This window comes from Carassius gibelio, chromosome B3, assembly GCF_023724105.1.
Source record: "Carassius gibelio isolate Cgi1373 ecotype wild population from Czech Republic chromosome B3, carGib1.2-hapl.c, whole genome shotgun sequence".
Taxonomy (NCBI): Eukaryota; Metazoa; Chordata; class Actinopteri; order Cypriniformes; family Cyprinidae; genus Carassius; species Carassius gibelio.
The window spans coordinates 2,659,253-2,678,238 of record NC_068398.1 but is presented as its reverse complement, the minus strand read 5'-3'; the positions used below and the strand labels follow the sequence as shown (position 1 = coordinate 2,678,238).

Below are 18,986 nucleotides of genomic sequence, written 5' to 3'. Positions count from 1 at the left end.
CGCTACAGAGCACTGAGCACCAGAACGACCAGACACAGGACCAGTTTCTTCCCTCAGGCAATCCATCTTATGAACAGCTGATAATAACTGCGAACACACTACACTTTATATTTATATACACATACACTTATTTATCTAACACACATACTTAGTATACACTTAAATTTTGCACATAATATACATGTACATACATAACTGCATTTTGTAAATATACCTGCCTACAATTGTCAATTTGTATATTGTCATTCACTATCTACTTATTTGTATTTTTTATTCTTTTATTATGTGTTTTATGTTCTGTCGCTGTCATTCTGTTGTACTGCGGAGCTTCTGTCACGAAAACAAATTCCTCGTATGTGTAAACATACCTGGCAATAAAGCTCATTCTGATTCTGATTCTGAAGTATTCAGTCATTATTCAATGGTATACTATAAATCCATGTGAAAAAAAATTACTTCTCACTGTTCTCAGGTCAAATATTTATATGCGATTAAAATGCGATTAATTTTGATTAATTAATTACAAAGCCTCTAATTAATTAGATTAATTTTTTTAATCGAGTCCCGGCCCTAATTTTAACACCGGGACACAATTTTTATCAGGGAACCTCATGGATACGCAATTTAGACTAGCTTTGAGAAGCAACTGGGCAGGAATTGTTGTAAAAACCTGGCAACCCTGATCTGAACACACGTGCTAGAGATCCTACTTTTAATCTCCGGAGCGCCTTTACTGAGGAGATGCGCATGAGAATCGCATTTCATTTTTTTGCACAGCCCTAGTTCGCATTATAAATGTATTTATTATGAAACCCCCATAATTCGATTACAAATAGAGTTCAAAAGATTTATTTTTTGCATCAGAGAAGGTTTGAGTTTATTAGTTATTTGTGTATTTCAAGGTAATGGTCGGAGCACATCAGGCCCGGACTAAAGGTGAGGTGTAAATATTGTGGTATTTTGGTTGTTAGAACATACTTGGTACATTGCTACGACCAATGTGATTCGGTACTGTCACGTCCTCATAACGTGCCAGTTTGGTCATTAGGACATACTCATTATAACGCTGCCACAGCAAATATGGGAATCACAAAGTTAGCTTGAACATTGTTTGGTACGTCACTGCGATGAATATGGTCTGGTCCAGTTACGTCATCATGATGTAACTGTCTTAGCTGGGTTTGGACTTATAGAAATCTAATACATTTACATGTACAGAAATGTAATGTTAAAATAAATATTAGTAATTAATTTATGGACATATATTGCAAATTAATGTATTCAGTCTGTTCTCTAAATGTATTTACATGCAAGTTAAATATATGTAAATATTTCCGATACAAATATATTTACATATTTTTAATAAATGTGAAAAATATTACAAAGCTGCCAAAATCGAATATTTAAATATATATTTCAAAATGTATTTATGAAATGTATTTTCTTCTATTTGAATTTAAGATATTTAAATATATCAGAATATGTTTATTATTAATATATTTCACTCTTTGTGACTTCTGTATGTGGAGGTTTGTAGTACATTGCTAGTGTCTCTAGTGACTTAATACAGGTGACATTTTGCCAATACTTCTTAAGAACACAGTTAAGTGCCACGCTCAACTATTTACCTCTATCGCTGTCTTTAAACAAGTACACTAACTTTCCATTTGTTGCAGCTCACATTCAGTAAGTCAGATTGCATTTACTACAACCTTTTAAAATCATTTATGTCAACGATCGATTGGGCATTGTTTACGGTTTTTGCGCTGGAATTTGCAGACGGTCCCTTAAACAGTGCGATTATCCATGGATTTATAGAGCTTAAAACTAACTGTATTGCGCAAACAGATTTGATCTGCCTAAGAAAAATCTAAAAAAAAAAAAAAAAAAAAAATTATGTTAAAAAAAAAGAGTTATGATATCAATGAAATCGCAACAGCAATAATTGATATTGGTTCGCATTCATTCTCCTCACAGATCACGAGACTAACAGCAACATTATCACTGCAAACATCGAAACCATCATTTACAGGAGCATACAAAAACATAAAATCGCTCAGTTCTTAATGAACTCCGTGTGTTTTCCTCACATAGAGCTACTTACTGCCTTCTGCTGCTCTAAATGTCGAAGTCAGAAAACACAAACAGCTTACTCGAAAACACGACAGAAATGAGCTCGTGTACTTTTAAAACATACTGTGTAAAGTGTGTTTTCCTGTTGTTTAAAGATGATAAATACAGTGAACTGCTCCCCTCTCCTCAGAAGATCGCTGCAGCTGCGTCCGAAAGCTTTGAGGACTCTTAGTTCACGGTTTCTGCTGAAAGTGATTTGTTCCTCAATCCTCAGCTCTCACTGAATCCAGGACTAAAGACAGTTCTTTTTCTTCTTCTTCTTTCGGGTTTAATGGCGGTTGGCAACTAATCTCAAAGGTGCATTACCGCCACCTACTAGACTGGAGTGTGGGTATTAGAATGACATAAAAAAGAGGTGAAGAAAAATGAAATTAGTAAATAAAAGAGGTAAAAACTTATATAAGACCTTTACAAAAGAAAATTCCTTCCTATTAAATTCTTTCACTTAACCCAGTGTTTTTCAAAAACAAAATTAATAAATTGTGTATACTCCCAGATGCTTTCCCTAATAAATGCTCAAGTGTCATGCTTTGTTCATCCATCTGTGCCTTTAATTCTGCCCGATCTTCTTCATATATTTTGCAGTCTAACAATATATGCTTCACTGTCTCTTGCACATTACACTCAGTGCATAATCCAGTGTGATGTTTTCCTATTCTGTGCAATGTTGTATTTAAACCAGTGTGACCAATTCTAAGACGTGCGACTAACATCTCCTCCCTAGGGCTTCTGCCCTTCCTCATTCTTGTGACTACTTGATTTTGTATGCTGTATAGATGACGTCCTGTATCCGCTGTATCCCAATATTCTTGCCATATATTAAGAGAATGTTGCTTTATGATGGTTTTGACCTCTGCTCTGCTTATTGGTACTTGTACATCTACTATTTCATGCTTTATAGAATTTTTTGCTAGCATATCCACAACTTAATTTCCTTCCACCCCCACATGAGCAGGAACCCAAAGGAAGGAGACAACCGCTCCCTTATTATGAAGTGCGAGAAGCAAGTGAAGTATTCGATAAATGAGGTCTTGCCTACATGACGCTCTCCCAGATTGAATGCTTAATAATGCTGATAAACTGTCTGAGGCTATAATAACACCTTGACTCTGATGATTTTTTCCCACCCACTCTAATGCCAGTAAAATTGCTATCAACTCCACAGTGTAAACTGACAGGTAGTCTGTAGTCCTCTTTTTGACTACTACTTCATACCGAGGAATATAAAATGCTGCACCAGTACGGCCTGTTTCCGGCTGCTTTGATCCATCCGTGAAAATGAATAATTCCTCCTGATACTGCTCTACATAGTTTTGAACTATTATCCACTGTGGCATTATTTTTGAGTTTTCTTTTAGTATTTGTTGTAAGCTTACATTTACAGATGGTTTTATAAATTTCCAGGGTGGTATATTTGATATTGCCACAGTGGGTCCTATATGCAACTGATTGAGACCTGCATTTTGAGCCTTAGCATCCCCCACCCATCCGAAACTGTAAAAATTGCTTTTATTATGCTCTGCGCATTCTTGCAAGACAGTTTTTGTGGGGTGCACCATACTATGTCCTTGTAAATTAGTCCAATATGCCAACATCATCTTGACCCTCCTAATACGTAGCGGCATCTCTCCTGCCTCCACCTGTAAAGCGGTAACTGGTGATGTTTTAAATGCCCTAGTACAAATCCGAAGTGCCTGTGCCTGCTCCACATCGAGCTTTTTAAGGTTAGATTCCGATGCCGACATATACGCTAAGGAACCATAGTCAGAGGCAGTTCTCATGAGAGCCTGATATATGTTTATTAGCGAAGCTCTACTTGCTCCCCAGTCTCGCCCTGATAGACATCTCAACACGTTGTTGATCTTCTTACACTTATTTCTGACCTTATCTATATGCTGACACCAAGTCAACCTCTCATCAAAGAGAACTCCTAGAAACCTCACCACCTTAACCTGTTCCAAATCCTGTCCATACAATTTCAGTGGCACTACTTTGTGGCGCTTAGAGAAGCATATAACTTTAGTTTTTGGAATTGAGAGTTTAAATCCCCATTTATAAGTCCATTGTTCAACTTTCTCTATTGCATTTTGCATTTTCTTTCTAAGATATTCTACATTTCAACCCCTAACCCAGAGTGCTCCATTGTCTGCATAAAGTGACTTACCTATATTTCCACTTACCTGATCAAAAATGTCATTTATCATAATATTGAACAGTATGGGGCTGCACACACTACCTTGTGGGGTACCATTTTCCACTATATGCCTACTTGAATACTCTGTACCAACCTTAACTTCTATTGTTCTTCTGTCCAGGAAATCTAATACCCAACCAAATAACTTACCTTTTATTCCTAATTTGACAAGTTTTATAAGAAGTCCATCCTTCCACAGCATATCATATGCTTTTTCGATGTCAAAAAACACAGCAATTACACTTTCCTTATTAGTTTGTGCTTTCCTTACTTCTGCTTCTAAGCACAAAACAGAATCCATTGTTCCCCTACCCTTACGAAATCCAGACTGATATGTTGAAACGAGACCCTTACTTTCCATATAGTAACTTAACCTATCTGTTACCATCCTTTCCATGACTTTCCCTAATTGTGATGTTAACGCTATAGGTCTGTAACTTGACGGGTCTAAAGCATTCTTACCAGGTTTGAGTATTGGGACTATCACTGCCTGTTTCCATTCAAGTGGGATTCTACCTTCATTCCTTCATCATATTGATCAGTCTTAATACTACCTCCAGTGATGCATCTCTCATATGCCCTAGCATGCTATAACATATAGCATCTTTCCCTGGTGTTTTTTGTCGTGCACTTAGGATAGCCCTTTTTAATTCAAACATATTAAAAGGCAGGTCCATATCTCCTCCTGGTGCAAATCTACTGTCTTTCATTCCAGGATTTTCCAACAATGTCTGCTTCCTATACTGGTTATCTATTGCGGACAAATTTCCAGAACTGTGGATTTTCACAAAAGTTTCTACTAAAAGCTCTGCTTTTTCTGCATTACTAACTGCATTCTTATTATTGCTACATAACACTGGCATTTCGACCTTTCTACCTAATCCACTCATTCTTCTGATTGTTCTCCATATGTCTGACAACTGAGTTTCACTTCCAATTTTATTGCAATACTGTCTCCAATACACACATTTGACTGACCTTATTGTTTTCCTAACTACTGCTTGTGCCTTTTTGTAGCTAATTAAAGTTTCCAGTGTGTGATGAGCTTTAAGCTGCCTAAATGCTTTATTTCTTTTTTTAACTGCTATTCTACAGCTCTCATCCCACCACGGCACACTTTTTCCCTGTTTATTTCCTGTACTTTTTAGGGCTCAAGCCCGAAGGGGCGAAGAGCCCTATTGTTCTTCTAAGGATTATTAGGGCTCAAGCCCAAAGGGCGAGAGGCCTATTGTTTTCCTTAGGATTATTTTTTATTATTATTAGGGCTCAAGCCCAAAGGGCGAGAGGCCTATTGTTTTCCTTAGGATTATTTTTTATTATTATTATTATTATTATTATTATTATTATTATTATTATTATTTTTTTCCAACGTCTCGGGGGCTTTTGGGGCCCTTAACGTGCTTAAAAAGTCTTGAAAATTGGCACACAGATTGGAACCTGCGGCCATTAGGGCCGGGCAGAGACTGATACACGGGCGTGGCACAGGGGCTCTACAGCGCCCCCTGGAATATGGAGGGCCATATATCATACATTCTTGCTCGTAGACGTATGAAACTCGGTACACATATAAATCTCATCAATCCAAACAACTTTTGTATTGCATATCATAGGCTCCTCCCAACAGGAAGTTGGCTATTTAGGGTTTAGTATTCAAATTTTTCGTCAAAGTTGTGGGGGCTTTTGGGGTCCTTAACATACTCAAAAACTCTTGAAAATTTGCGCACACTTTGGAATCTGTGGCCTTTAGGAGCCTGCAGAGGCTGGGACCCGGGCGTGGCACAGGGGCTCTACGGCGCCCCCTGGAACACAGTCAGAAATGTTGATGTATAGCTCACACATACTTGCACATTTTCATATGAAACTCAGTACACATATAGATCTCATCGTGCCGAACAACTTTCGTATTGCATGTCATAGGCTCCACCCAACAGGAAGTCAGCTATTTAGAGTTATGTAAAAAGCGCATGCTCTGGAATTTGAAATACTTGTCATAGGTTTTTTTCTCGATTGCCGCCAAACTTGGTCAACATGATCTCAAGACACTGGGGATGAAAAATTGCCAGGGGATTTTTGATATCTCGAACGGTTTGCTCGTGGCGAGGCGTTGAAATTATGGCGAGAAATGAGAAACAGGAAGTGTCTAATACCGTCCACATACATTTCCTGATTTTAATCAAACTTCATCAGATTATTCGTTGTATGATGTCGATCGCATATATGTGACTATTAGGAGTCAAAGTTATAGCGCCACCAACTGGCAGAAGGAAGTGTGTCATTTTCAAAATGATTTGAATTCAGCATCTTATTATTACTCGATTTGCTTCAAACTTCATCAGAATAATGTTAAAACACAGCCGATATAAATCTGCAAGGGGGATATTGATATCTAAAAAATTGTTGGCGTGGCAACATGTCAAACTGGAATACTTCTCAGGTGATTTTGAGGCAAATAACATACTTAGAATTTCACAAAACTCTGAACACACATCAGTATTTCTGATAGGAACTTAAATTGTGAATGGATTTTGGATAGCTTGAATGGTTTTGCCGTGGTGATTTTTTTAAATGACCTTACAAAGGGAATCATTATTGTATTTTTAAATTGCAGCTTCCAAACACGTCAAAGAATTTTTTCATACAGATGAAAAAGTCATTCTGAGGAAATATGCATAGTTTCACGACTTTACAACACTGTATGGATAACAGAAAATTAAAAAAACTGTCAGACATCTCATCTCACTCTGTCCCTCTGTTTGAGTATATGTGCTTCAGACTTCCATTGTCTGAGAGAAATAGCGCCCCTACAGGTTAAATTCCCGGACTTTTACTTTCACTTTTAAATCGGTTAAAAATACAAACAAATACTTAGATTTAATTCACACTGACAAGCTAAACCAACATATCTGATTATTACCGGTTCAGGGCTCATGGATAAATTATTTCTGGCCAGAGATACGTGAGAAATAGGAGAGATGAATCACCGCTGTGATCACGAGCGTCTGGAGTAAAGAGCTCAGAGAAAACGAATTTATTCCTGTTTTAAAGCTTTTAAAAATAAATTATTACAGCGATATCACACAATCAACCAATTAGAACACACCAAGAGCTAAATTAAGATGTTTTTGAACTGTTTGTGTGAAAATGAAATATTTGCAGCTGCCTATCTGAAATCACGCCTCCGATCAGCGCGTACAGTGTCCAGCTCAAAACAAACGAATTTATTCTTGTTTAAGAGCTTTTTTAAATAAAATATTACCACAAATGCACACAATAAACCCATTGTAACACAACAAGAGCTAAATGCAGGTGTTTGTGACCTGTTTAAGTGCGCAAGACTATTTGAAAGCGAGACTGGCAGAATAACATATATCTCTCGAGCTGCAGGATTCTGGCTTTCGTCGTACGAACGAACACATAACGGACAAGATTATTTCAAAACACATAATAGCTTGGCGAATATAAACGAAAACAGCCACGTGAACATAAACTGTTGAGAAATATATCTGAAGTGGATCTACTGGATTTTAATATTAAGTGACCGCATATACCAGCTGCTTCTGTCTTCAATTTTAATCTATATAAAAAATTAAACTCATTCATCTTGGCTGCTTTTTTAATATGTGTACATATTTATTTATTATTTTGCTCTAACAAGACTTAATCTATATTTAATTAAATCAATTACATTTTATTTTACATTTGATTTGTCCATAGCTGCATCTAAACGCCTAAAAACCTAAAACATGCTCTATTATACTATTGTTAGCAATTTCTTTATCGTCCAATTTATCTGGTGTACACACTTTTATTTTCATAATAAACTTGTTTGTTAGATTATACACAGTTACAGTGGTCTATAATAAATATTAACAGGTTTTATTCAAGCTGTTTAGAATGATTGCAGTAGGCTAATTTTTTTTAATGTAAATCCAAAAAAAAAAAAAAAAAAAAAAAAAAAAAAAACATTGGAAAACAATGACTGTTGTACTTTTTTTATATATTTTGTATAATTTCATAGTTTATGCATTATAGTTATAAAACAAATAAATGTAGCCACTCACATAGAAATCTTAGGCCTTATCCTTTTCTGACAGTTTTAGGGATTTTTAAAAATCCTAAAAAACCCTAATTTGTGCTGCAAATAATAATTTCAAACTCAAAAAGTAAATAGTCAGTTCATGCTTTATAAAGCCTTGTCCCAATATTAATAGTCAGTAGTAAGCAGTTTATAAATACAGCTATAAATAGCTTGTTTTTGGTTTATAAGCACATTTATTAAAAAGGAGAGTAAAGGATCAGTTATCTTCCTATGAAAAATAAAAGATAAAAATAAACAAACAACAACACAGATTGATACAGAACAGAAAAATAAATTTTATTGTGGATTTATGATAAAATCAGCCTGTAAATGAATTCATACTCCTCCTCATACTACTCCATACTCCTTTTTCAACATGATGCCAATATACTGAGATGTTAAATTGTGAATGGGTTTAGGATAGCTTAAATGGTGTTGCCATAGAGATTTATTAAAGTAACATAAAAAAATACCATGGTTATTTTACTATATCTTTAAAATTTTTCATTCTAACTCTTCATATTTTTTTATATAAGTAGAAGTCCTCATTTGAAGGAAGCACAGTAAGTTTCATAGCTTTTTCATTTTCAAGAGCCAGCCTAAAATTAAAACTATCATAACTTATAAATCAAGCTTGCAATTCTTAGTACCAATAATGGCCACCAGAGGGAGGATTACTTTTAAATAATTATTGGAGAAACGAGTATGATTTAAATAATTTATAGAAATCTTTCAAATAAAATAATATGTATTTTAGGAATTTTACTGATAAAATGACCCTCACTTAATTAGAATAACAAGCTGAAGTATTGTGAACTGTATATTAAGAATAATTCTTAATAGGCTTTATGGACAGATACGTTTTAAGTGACTCTTGAAGGTTCAGCACCACATCCTCTTTTACCACTGTTTAAAGAATTAATCTTACAGAACAGGTGTGAATGAATTTTGGATAGCTTGAATGGTTTTGTCGTGGTGATTTTTTGAAATAATAGTAAAAAAGGAACCAGTAAAAAAAAGTGCAGCTTCTAAACACTTCAAAAAAATGTACACATAGAAGACAAGTCATTCTGAGGAAATATGCATAGTTTCATGAGTATACAACATTATATGGATGACAGAAAATTAAAAAACATACATCTGATGTCACTCTGTCCCTCTGTCACTGTGTGTGTGTGTTTGTGTGTGTTTTAAGTGAATTAGGTGTGAAACTATCAGTGAGCATTTAGTCTCCAGCGCCAACATTTTACAGAACTGCCACTTTCCTGGAGTCTCAGAATTACAATGTGTCAGGTTCTGAGAGATCTAAGATTCCAAAAAAATATTTAATTAGAATACCATGAAGTATTGTGAAATACTATATATTAAGACTTTATATATAGGCTTAATGAACAGATTAGACTGACTCGTGAAGGAACAGCACCACCTCCTCTTGTTTGATGGTTTGAGGAATATATCTTCCAGAATCCGGGATTAAGATTTAGGAGCTCATTTTTATTCCACCTCCTTTCCTGAAAGTGTGTCTTGCAGAATTGACTAAAAATTAATCTTCACATTAATTCCTAATTCTTTTGCAATTCTTTTGTCAGTTCTTCTTGACCTGTTTTTCTCTTCCAGCTTTCCTGGACTATTGTATAGCACTCATAAATGATTAAATAAAAAAAAATGGTAGTTATTAAGATTGATATGGTTTGGAATTGGTAAAATGTGCTTGGAAAAAAATCACAATAAAACAATGTTTTAATGTTTAAGTTTGGAATATTAACTGACATGAATGAATGCTATATAAATATTGTTCATGTTAACATAATGTTTATAAATGAAATCTTATTGTAAAGTGTTACTAAAGTTATATATATATATATATATATATATATATATATATATATATATTGTTCTGTGAATGTGATTTTAAAGTCTAGATGATTCGGATTAACCCTTTAACTGCCATATCAAGTTCAAGTTCAAGTTCAATTTATTTGTATAGCGCATTTACAACAGCCTCCTGGCTGACCAAAGTGCTTTAACATAAGAGCAAGAATATTACACATACATAAAAATAGACCAGACAAAAAATTTAAAACCACCCATTTCAAAATGTAGCATAACACAGTAGTCAGTACACTAAGGAAAATAAAAAAGTTTTTAGCAAAGATTTAAAAATAGACAAGGAAGGGGCCAGTCTGATCTCTAAAGGCAGGGTATTCCAGAGTCGTGGCCCAGCCACTGCAAATGCACGCTCCCCTCTACGCTCCCCTCTATCCTTTAAAACCTCACTGCCAGAGGGATATTGTGAATGCATGTGCCCGCTGGGCACAGTTTACCTGATGCCACCGGGGTGGTGATGGCATTGGTGGCTTGAGCCCGCCATCGCTGCTTGCAGCTATATTTATTAGGGCTCAAGCCCAAAGGGCGAGAGGCCTATTGTTTTCCTTAGGATTATTTTTTATTATTATTATTATTATTATTATTAGGGCTCAAGCCTGGAGGGCGAGAGCCCTATTGTTTTCCTTAGGATTATTTTTTTTTTTTTTTTTTTTCTTTATTCTTCTAATTTTTTTCCAAGGTTTCGGGGGCTTTTGGGGTCCTTAACATACTCAAAAACTCTTGAAAATTGGCACACACCTTGGAACCTGCGGCCATTAGGGCCGGGCAGAGTCTGATACACGGGCGTGGCACAGGGGCTCTACAGCGCCCCCTGTAGTACTGAGGGCCATATATCATGCATACTTGCACGTATACATATGAAACTTGGTACATATATATAACTCATCAAACCAAACAACTTTCACACTGCATGTCATAAGCTCCGCCCAACAGGAAGTTGGCTATTTAGGGGTTTATGAAAAACACATGCTCTGGAATTTGATATACTCCTCTGAGGAACTCCACCCGTTCACCACAAAACTCGGTGAACACGATCTCAAGACATTGGGGATGCTAAATTGCGAAGAGATTTTTGATATCTCGAACGGTTTGCCCGTGGCGAGGCGTTGAAATTATGGCGAGAAATGAGAAACAGGAAATGTCTAATAACATCCACATACATTTCCTGAATTTGATCAAACTTAATTTGTTTGTTCGATGTATGATACCGATCGTGTATATGTGACTATTAGGAGTCAAAGTTATAGCGCCACCAACTGGCAGCAGGAAGTGAATCATTTTCAAAACTCTTTGAATTCAGCATCTTATTTTTACTCGATTTGCTTCAAACTTCATCAGAATAATGTTAAAACACGGCCGAAGAAAATCTGTTGTGGGGATATTGATATCTAATATAGTGTTGCCATGGCAACGTGTCAAACTTGAATGTTCTGTTCTGATGATTTTTAGGCAGACAACAAGCTCAGATTTACATGAAACTCGAAACAGATATCAGTATTAAAGATAGCTAAACCATGGCAAAAGCTTTGAAAAGGGCGTGGAAGAGGCACTCTATAGCGCCACCTTTTGTCAAAAGTGGGGGGGTTAGTTTTAGCTACAGACACCAAACTTGGTACATAAATTGTTCTTATCAAGACGGACAACTTTCTAATTCACAGTCATAAGCTACGATCAACAGGAAATCGGCTATTTTGATTTGAATGTGTATTTTTGAGATTTTACAGTTGTAAAATTAATGAATACTCCTCACAGGGGAAGTACACTATACACACAAAACTTTGTCTACATGAAGAAAAAACATCGAGGAACTTAAATTGCGAACAGATTTTGGTTAGCTTGAACGGTTTTGTCGTGGTGATATTTTGAAATGACAGTAAAAAGTGAAACATTAATCGTCTTCAATTTTTAAATTGCAGCTTCCAAACCTTTAAAAAACATTTTTCATTTAGAAAACCAGTGATTCTGAGGAAATATGCATAGTTTCATGACTTTACAGCGCTGTATGATTAAAAGAAAATTAAAAAACTGTCAGACATCTGATCTCACTCTGTCACTCTGTTTGAGGAATGTATGAGTGCTGACTGTGTGTGTGTGTGAGTGTGAGTGGGGGAGGGGTGTGAGCTGAGTGGCAGACAGACAGACAGAGAGAGAGAGAGAGAGAGAGAGAGAGAGAGAGACTTAAACATCTCTTTAATCACCAGAAAAAAAAAAACTGTTTTTTAAATTGTTATTTTTTTGTTGTTGTTGCTAATTGTGCTGTTTTCATTACAGCTTAAGAAATATCTTAGGCCTTATCCTTTTCTGACAGTTTCAGGGATTAAAAAAAAATCCTAAAAAACCTTATTTGTGCTGCAAATAATAATTTCAAACTCATTTGATACTGACCTCTGACACCCTGTGACATGACATTTATTTGAATTTACATAATCTCAAGGATGTAACAGTAAAACTGTTCAGCTCACAGATGAAGACTAAGCTGTAATGCAAGCAGAACTATTTCACAAATGCTTATAGGTTAATGAAATCATAACAAAACACTTTTAAATTATTTAAGGATTTGGTAACACTTTAAAATAATGTCTCAATTGTTAACATTAGTAAATGCATTGGTAACACTTCATAATAGCTGCAATTCTTAGCTAAGCATTAGTAAATAGTCAGTTCATGCTTTATATAGCCTTCTCCCAAAATTAATATTTTAGTAAGCATTTTATAAATACAGCTATAATTTAATTGTTCATGGTTTATATGCACATTTATTTTGAGGAGATTAAAGGCTGTAATCTTCCTAAAAAAATGTAAAATAAAAAATAAAATAAATAAAATAAACAAACACAGAACTCATAAATATTTATTTCAAGATGCAATAAAAGAAAACTGTACACTTGAATTTTTATATATATATATATATATATATATATATGTATATATATATATACACACACACACACACAATTGCATAAGTTTATATTGAACATTTTTTATCAAGTGTACAGCTAATAATAGTAATAATAATAATGCATTTTATTTAGTTTTAGCTACAGACACCAAACTTGGTACATAAATTGTTCTTATCAAGACGGACAACTTTCTAATTCACAGTCATAAGCTACAACCAACAGGAAGTCCACTATTTTGATTTGAATATGGATTTTTGGGAAGATTATTTTGTGAATTAATGAATGCTCCTCACAGGGGAAGTACACTATACACACCAAACTTTTTCTACATGAAGAAAAAACATTGAGGAACTTAAATTGCGAACAGATTTTGGTTAGCTTGAACTGTTTTGTCGTGGTGATTTTTTGAAATGACAGTAAAAAGGGAAACATTAATTGTCTTGTATGTTTAAATTGCAGCTTCCAAACACTTCAAAGCATTTGTTCATACAGAGATCAAATAATTCTGAGGAAATATGCATAGTTTCACGACTTTACAACACTGTATGGATAAAAGAAAATGTGAAAACTGTCAGACTTCTCAACTGACATGATCTCACTCTGGCCACTCTGTCTGTGTGAGGAAAGGGAGGGGGAGAGGGAGGGGGAGTGTGAGGGGGTTGGTGACTGTGAATTTTTGGTGATTGACAGTGTGTGTGGACTGTAGGGAGGGGCTGTCTGGCAGAGAGAGAGAGAGAGAGAGAGAGAGAGAGAGAGAGAGAGAGAGAGAGACCTAATCATCCCTTTAATAATCAGGAAAAAAATCTGTATTTTAAACTGTTATTGTTTTTGTTGTTGCTAATGGTGGCGTTTTTTTCCTTTCATTACAGGTTAAGAAATCTCTTAGGCCTTATCCTTTTCTGACAGTTTTAGGGATTTAAAAACATCCTAATCCTTATTTGTGCTGCAAATAATAATTTCAAACTCATTTGATACTGACCTATGACATCCTATGACGTGACATGACATTTATTAATCTCATGGATGTAACAGTAAAACTCTTCAACTGACAGATAAAGCTGCAATGCAAGTAAAACTATTTCACAAATGCTTATAGGTAATTTAAATCATTACAAAACACTAATAAATTATTTAAGGATTTGGTAACACTGTAAAATAATGTCTAATTTGTTAACATTAGTAAATGCATTGGTAACACTTTATAATAACTGCACTCATTAGCTAAGCATTAGTAAATAGTTCATGATTATAAATCCTTTTCCCTTAATAATAGTCATTATTAAGCAGTAATACATCTATAAATAAATTGTTCTTGGTTTAATTAAAAGCACATATATTACAAAGGAGATTAAAGTCTCAGTTGTCTCATAAAATAAATAAATAAACCCAACCCAGTTTGATTCAGAATTCAGAAATATTTATTTCAAGATGCAATAAAATGAAACTGTACACTTAAATAGCTTTTGAGCGATTCTTGAAGGATTAGCATCACCTCCTCTTGTACGATGGTTTGAGGAATATATCTTCCAGATAGTACCACCACTCCCTATATGCAGAGTATGCAGTCTTCGTAGGGCACCAACTCCCAGAGGGGGCACCATCCCAGTTGCTTTAAAAAAAAAAAAAAAAAAAAACATGCGCCATTCTCCCATCCGCGCTCGCGACCGCTCACACCTCATGTTTGCGGCTGAATGTTCGTAATTGATGGATGGACATCTATGCCTGGGTATAGGACATCAGCAATCCGACACAGAGAAAAGAAAACTAAAAAGAAAAAAAAAAAAAGGCATAAAGCTGTCTTGACAGTGGACATTCAAGAGTCTCAAATTTAGGGACGGTCTCTAAAGTTACATGTGATATTGTTATACACTTTTCTAACGTCAGTAGCATTTGAAGAGAATTACTTACAAAAACAACTGTAATTGTTCATCTAGGTGACAGCTATAATGCACAATTAATTTGAATGTTTGATATTTATTACAACAAACTGTAAGTCATATGTAAATTTGCTACTTTTTCACATGGGCTCAAATGCAAATTTGAAGCTCAATAGCATTTGAGAAGAAAGACTTGCAGTCACAAAACAATTGTAATGTGTTCATATACAGTATTGTTCAAAATAATAGCAGTACAATGTGACTAACCAGAATAATCAAGGTTTTTCGTATATTTTTTTATTGCTACGTGGCAAACAAGTTACCAGTAGGTTCAGTAGATTCTCAGAAAACAAATGAGACCCAGCATTCATGATATGCACGCTCTTAAGGCTGTGCAATTGGGCAATTAGTTGAATTAGCTGAAAGGGGTGTGTTCAAAAAAATAGCAGTGTGGCATTCAATCACTGAGGTCATCAATTTTGTGAAGAAACAGGTGTGAATCAGGTGACCCCTATTTAAGGATGAAGCCAACACTTGTTGAACATGCATTTGAAAGCTGAGGAAAATGGGTCGTTCAAGACATTGTTCAGAAGAACAGCGTACTTTGATTAAAAAGTTGATTAGATAGGGGAAAACCTATAAAGAGGTGCAAAAAATGATAGGCTGTTCTGCTAAAATGATCTCCAATGCCTTAAAATGGAGAGCAAAACCAGAGAGACGTGGAAGAAAACGGAAGACAACCATCAAAATGGATAGAAGAATAACCAGAATGGCAAAGGCTCAGCCAATGATCACCTCCAGGATGATCAAAGACAGTCTGGAGTTACCTGTAAGTACTGTGACAGTTAGAAGACGTCTGTGTGAAGCTAATCTATTTTCAAGAATCCCCCGCAAAGTCCCTCTGTTAAAAAAAAGGCATGTGCAGAAGAGGTTACAATTTGCCAAAGAACACATCAACTGGCCTAAAGAGAAATGGAGGAACATTTTGTGGACTGATGAGAGTAAAATTGTTCTTTTTGGGTCCAAGGGCCACAGGCAGTTTGTGAGACGACCCCCAAACTCTGAATTCAAGCCACAGTACACAGTGAAGACAGTGAAGCATGGAGGTGCAAGCATCATGATATGGGCATGTTTCTCCTACTATGGTGTTGGGCCTATTTATCGCATACCAGGGATCATGGATCAGTTTGCATATGTTCAAATACTTGAAGAGGTCATGTTGCCCTATGCTGAAGAGGACATGCCCTTAAAATGGTTGTTTCAACAAGACGATGACCCAAAACACACTAGTAAACGGGCAAAGTCTTGGTTCCAAACCAACAAAATTAATGTTATGGAGTGGCCAGCCCAATCTCCAGACCTTAATCCAATTGAGAACTTGTGGGGTGATATCAAAAATGCTGTTTCTGAAGCAAAACCAAGAAATGTGAATGAATTGTGGAATGTTGTTAAAGAATCATGGAGTGGAATAACAGCTGAGAGGTGCCACAAGTTGGTTGACTCCATGCCACACAGATGTCAAGCAGTTTTAAAAAACTGTGGTCATACAACTAAATATTAGTTTAGTGATTCACAGGATTGCTAAATCCCAGAAAAAAAAATGTTTGTACAAAATAGTTTTGAGTTTGTACAGTCAAAGGTAGACACTGCTATTTTTTTGAACACACCCCGTTCAACTAATTGCCCAATTGCACAGCCTTAAGAGCGTGCATATCATGAATGCTGGGTCTTGTTTGTTTTCTGACAATCTACTGAACCTACTGGTAACTTGTTTGCCACGTAGCAATAAAAAATATACTAAAAACCTTGATTATTCTGGTTAGTCACATTGTACTGCTATTATTTTGAACAATACTGTAGGTGTCAGCTATAATGCACACCTTATACATTTTTTTTTAAATATAAAAATAATGTGTTACTAAAGTTATATAAATTGTTCTGTGTATGTGATTTCAAAGTCTAGATTGGTCGGATTAACCCTTTAACTGCCGCATTCCTTAAAACTTGATTGTCAGAGGGTAACTGTAAATGCTTATGCCCGCTGGGCACAGTTTTCCCGATGCCACCGGGGTGGCGTTGCACTGATGGCTTGAGCCCGACATCGCTGCTTGCAGCTATATTTATTATTATTATTATTATTATTATTATTTTTTTCCAACGTCTCGGGGGCTTTTGGGGCCCTTAACGTGCTTAAAAAGTCTTGAAAATTGGCACACAGATTGGAACCTGCGGCCATTAGGGCCGGGCAGAGACTGATACACGGGCGTGGCACAGGGGCTCTACAGCGCCCCCTGGAATATGGAGGGCCATATATCATACATTCTTGCTCGTAGACGTATGAAACTCGGTACACATATAAATCTCATCAATCCAAACAACTTTTGTATTGCATATCATGGGCTCCGCCCAACAGGAAGTTGGCTATTTAGGGTTTAGTATTCAAATTTTTCGTCAAAGTTGTGGGGGCTTTTGGGGTCCTTAACATACTCAAAAACTCTTGAAAATTTGCGCACACTTTGGAATCTGTGGCCTTTAGGAGCCTGCAGAGGCTGGGACCCGGGCGTGGCACAGGGGCTCTACGGCGCCCCCTGGAACACAGTCAGAAATGTTGATGTATAGCTCACACATACTTGCACATATTCATATGAAACTCAGTACACATATAGATCTCATCGTGCCGAACAACTTTCGTATTGCATGTCATAGGCTACACCTAACAGGAAGTCAGCTATTTAGAGTTATGTAAAAAGCGCATGCTCTGGAATTTGAAATACTTGTCATAGGTTTTTTTCTCGATTGCCGCCAAACTCGGTCAACATGATCTCAAGACATTGGGGATGAAAAATTGCCAGGGGATTTTTGATATCTCGAACGGTTTGCTCGTGGCGAGGCGTTGAAATTATGGCGAGAAATTAGAAACAGGAAGTGTCTAATACCATCCACATACATTTCCTGATTTTAATCAAACTTCATCAGATTATTCGTTGTATGATGTCGATCGCATATATGTGACTATTAGGAGTCAAAGTTATAGCGCCACCAACTGGCAGAAGGAAGTGTGTCATTTTCAAAATGATTTGAATTCAGCATCTTATTATTACTCGATTTGATTCAAACTTCGTCAGAATAATGTTAAAACACAGCTGATATAAATCTGCAAGGGGGATATTGATATCTAAAAAATTGTTGCCGTGGCAACATGTCAAACTGGAATACTTCTCAGGTGATTTTGAGGCAAATAACATACTTAGAATTTCACAAAACTCTGAACACACATCAGTATTTCTGATAGGAACTTAAATTGTGAATGGATTTTGGATAGCTCGAATGGTTTTGCCGTGGTGATTTTTTTAAATGACCTTACAAAGGGAATCATTATTGTATTTTTAAATTGCAGCTTCCAAACACGTCAAAGAATTTTTTCATACAGATGAAAAAGTCATTCTGAGGAAATATGCATAGTTTCACGACTTTACAACACTGTATGGATAACAGAAAATTAAAAAAAACTGTCAGACATCTCATCTCACTCTGTCCCTCTGTTTGAGTATATGTGCTTAGACTTCCATTGTCTGAGAGAAATAGCGCCCCTACAGGTTCAATTCCCGGACTTTTACTTTCACTTTTAAATCGGTTAAAAATAGAAACAAATACTTAGATTTAATTCACACTGACAAGCTAAACCAACATATCTGATTATTACCGGTTCAGGGCTCATGGATAAATTATTTCTGGCCAGAGATACGTGAGAAATAGGAGAGATGAATCACCGCTGTGATCACGAGAGTCTGGAGTAAAGAGCTCAGAAAAAAACTAATTTATTCCTGTTTTAAAGCTTTTAAAAACAAATTATTACAGCGATATCACACAATCAACCAATTAGAACACACCAAGAGCTAAATTAAGATGTTTTTGAA

General features: G+C 35.9%; 1 protein-coding gene and 1 long non-coding RNA gene across 5 annotated transcripts in view; one reads left to right on the top strand and one right to left on the bottom strand.

Moving 5' to 3' along the window:
* Positions 1 to 18,986, bottom strand: part of LOC127952151 (zinc finger protein 883) — a 199,524-nt gene that overhangs the window by 44,750 nt on the left and 135,788 nt on the right. The window lies entirely within an intron of this gene.
* Positions 5,535 to 18,986, top strand: part of LOC127952249 (uncharacterized) — a 29,160-nt gene continuing 15,708 nt past the window's right edge. Inside the window, exons 1-2 of the long non-coding RNA XR_008152877.1 lie at positions 5,535 to 6,321; positions 17,853 to 18,665. This is a non-coding gene — a long non-coding RNA (uncharacterized LOC127952249). The remainder of the gene's footprint in view (positions 6,322 to 17,852; positions 18,666 to 18,986) is intronic.